The 2881-nt window shown below is 34.0% G+C and overlaps 1 pseudogene across 1 annotated transcript; it reads left to right on the top strand.

Annotated features, from left to right (window-relative positions):
- The first annotated feature begins 316 nt into the window (after window positions 1-316).
- Window positions 317-2495, top strand: LOC144567660 (UDP-N-acetylglucosamine transporter UGNT1-like; annotated as a pseudogene). The gene is made up of 7 exons (XR_013515476.1): window positions 317-692; window positions 1130-1174; window positions 1246-1343; window positions 1560-1667; window positions 2031-2096; window positions 2195-2293; window positions 2382-2495. The product of XR_013515476.1 is annotated as a UDP-N-acetylglucosamine transporter UGNT1-like (transcript).
- Window positions 2496-2881: the final 386 nt, after the last annotated feature.

Here is a 2881-nt window from a genome sequence, read left to right as displayed (position 1 = left end):
TTTTAAATTAAATTATATAAATATATTTGATAATTATCCGTAATTTGTTTCGTTATCCATTATCATAACAGTCATTACAGTAGAACGGATTTTTTGCGACCGGTATCAGCGACCGGTGCTGATGTCGGTCGCAGTATATCTATTTTTTTCAAAAAAAAATAAATAACTGACTTCTCTGGCAGAGTTTCTGCGACCGGATCAGCGACTGACAAAATGATTGGTCGCAGAAATTTTTTTTTTTTTTTTTTGATAGCTGAAATTTTAGAATAAAAAAAAAATAAGGCGCCAGAACCTCAAACCCAAACCCAAACCCTTCGTCCCCGCGCGAACCCCAAACCCTATCTTTCCGTCTCCGCTCCGCCTCTCCACTCCGCCTCTCCCAAACCCTACACCCCAGTCTACTCTCCACTCCGCCTTTCCCTTCTTCTCGCCTTCTTCTTCTCCGCCTCTCCTTTCCTCTCCTCTCCGATTCCTCCTCTCTTCTCTTCCATTCCAGTACATAATTATTAGTCTTATAGAGGGTAAACTGGGAAGATGACCAATTTGAGCGTTCTTAGTGTGGCATTGATTGTTTTTGGAGCATTTGTTGCTGGCGCCCGTGATCTTTCATTTGACGTGCGTGGCTATAGCTAGTGTGATTTTCCTCGCCAATATCACAACTGCACTTTATCTTGCCACCATAAACAGAATTGGTACGCTTTTTTTTATTCTATGTGATCTGTGGACTGGTATGTCACTGGTACTAGCTGATAATTCCCAAATTTAATCATAATCACTATTGTAATCAAATTTATGGTTAACTTTTACTAGAAAAAATTTCAATTAGCGCATGATGTACTATAAATTTGTGTGAATACATTGGGTGAGTTCAAATGAATAATTTAAGTAATGTATTTGACTTAAACTAAAATTTGATGGTTAGTTATCCAATTGGCCTTGTTATTAATTGCTTAGTTGTACAACTAAGCTTTAATTCAACTCCACCAGGCTTAGTTACCCATCAATGCTTTAACAACCTTCGCTTGACCTGATTCTGTCTGTTGTTATGAATTGATCCTTAGCTGCAATAAAGTGGAGAAACAAAAGATAAAATAATTTTTGCATGTGGCTTATGTGCTTTAACTTACAGGGAAGTCAAGCGGCTTGAATAGCTTTGGTCTCATGTGGTGCAATGGTACAATTTTATTTTATGTCAACAAAATATTATAGCATATAAACTCTTATCTAATGTTGTTGAATTTTCAGGGTTGGTATGTGGGCTAATTTTGCTACTTTGGACATTTATACGGGGTGATATGCAACTTACCATGAATTTCCCTGACCTCTATTCCCCTGAATTTATGGTAATTTTTTTATTTACTAAAATAGAGATATAAAAGTAGTCAATGCAATTAGAATAAATAAAGCTCTGTGTTGTGCCAGTACTGCTTAGGTACTGAATCTCAAAATTCGATATCTTAAGATAAATGGATATAAATATTTGTATTTTAAAAAGGAAAAGTTGTAAAATATCATTACTGAAATTGGCTATAATTCTTCCCTTTTTTTTAAATTTACAGGTAGTGATGCTTTTCTCATGCAGTCTTGCATTTTTCTTGAATTATTTCATATTTCTGAATACAACTCTCAACTCTGCACTGACTCAGACAATGTGTGGTAATCTCAAGGTAGATTTTGCATATTTCTGTGCCTTATTCAATTTGTATATATGCTGTTAATTAGAAAAGGAAGGTGCTAATCTAGAAATTACCTTATATGCTTGGTTTAGACAGCAATGGTTAGGTCTTTATTCTCATATGTGTAGCATTATTTTACTTGTGCTATATTAGACCTTTATTCAAAGAACATGAACACAGACATTCTTGGTCCCAATTTTGATCCAATTGCTCCAGTTTATTCATATTGCGGCATATCACTGACTAATATACTGACTACTACTTGCCAGTATGAGGTCAATTTTTTTATCCTGTGATATTTAAATCTGTTCAAGCTAAAAGGATAAATATAGTAACATTTAAGTATTCTTTCAGGCTCTGAAATATGTCAGCTTCCCTGTTCAGACTCTTGCTAAATGTGCAAAAATGATTCCTGTTATGGTAACTTTTCTTTAGATACAAAAAAAAAAAAACAAATGAAAACACTTAGATACAGTGAAATACTCTAAATGCTCTTGTCATATTCCTTCTTTTTTCAGCTATGGAGCACAGTTATAATGCAAAAGAAATATAATGGAAGGGATTATCTACTTTCTGTGGTTGTAACAGTCGGCTGCTTCATTTTCATTCTTTACCCGGTGCTTAATTTCTCTTCATTTCTCCTATGCATTGTCCTTTGGTAGATTGGTTATTTGATTATGTAAATCTAAACTCTTCGAAATGTAGGGGTCGGCTGGTATAAATTTACAAAAGAATGGGAGGGAAAGCACAGTTTGGGGGGTTTCACTTATGCTTGGATATCTTGGATATGCTTTGTGATATTATTTGTCTATCTTAGCTATTGTACATATTAACATTCTTGTTGTGTTGATATTCACAACTAACAATATTCTCCCTTTGATGAGCCTTTTTTGCTTAGCCTGGAATTAAACTAATCAATTTTTAAGATGTTAATGTTATAATTGTTTTGATTCAAGTTATGAATTAAATCTCTATGACTATGGTTAAGAACTTTGTTTCGATTCAAGTTATGAATTAAATCATAGTTCTTTGTACCTCTTTTTTTTTATGCTTAGCTACTGTAGTTATAATTGAATCGATATATTGTGCATGTTTTGAGAAAAGTAAAATGAAAAAAATTCAAAAAAACTGACAGAATAGTATCAGCGACCGGATTGATTATCAGCGACTGTTTTTTGGTCGCAGAAAGTCTTTTATGGCGTCAG

This window comes from Carex rostrata, chromosome 16 (assembly GCF_964058835.1).
Source record: "Carex rostrata chromosome 16, lpCarRost1.2, whole genome shotgun sequence".
In the NCBI taxonomy this organism is placed as follows: domain Eukaryota; kingdom Viridiplantae; phylum Streptophyta; class Magnoliopsida; order Poales; family Cyperaceae; genus Carex; species Carex rostrata.
Note: the sequence above shows the minus strand (reverse complement) of the source record. Positions and strands in the feature narration are given on the sequence as shown.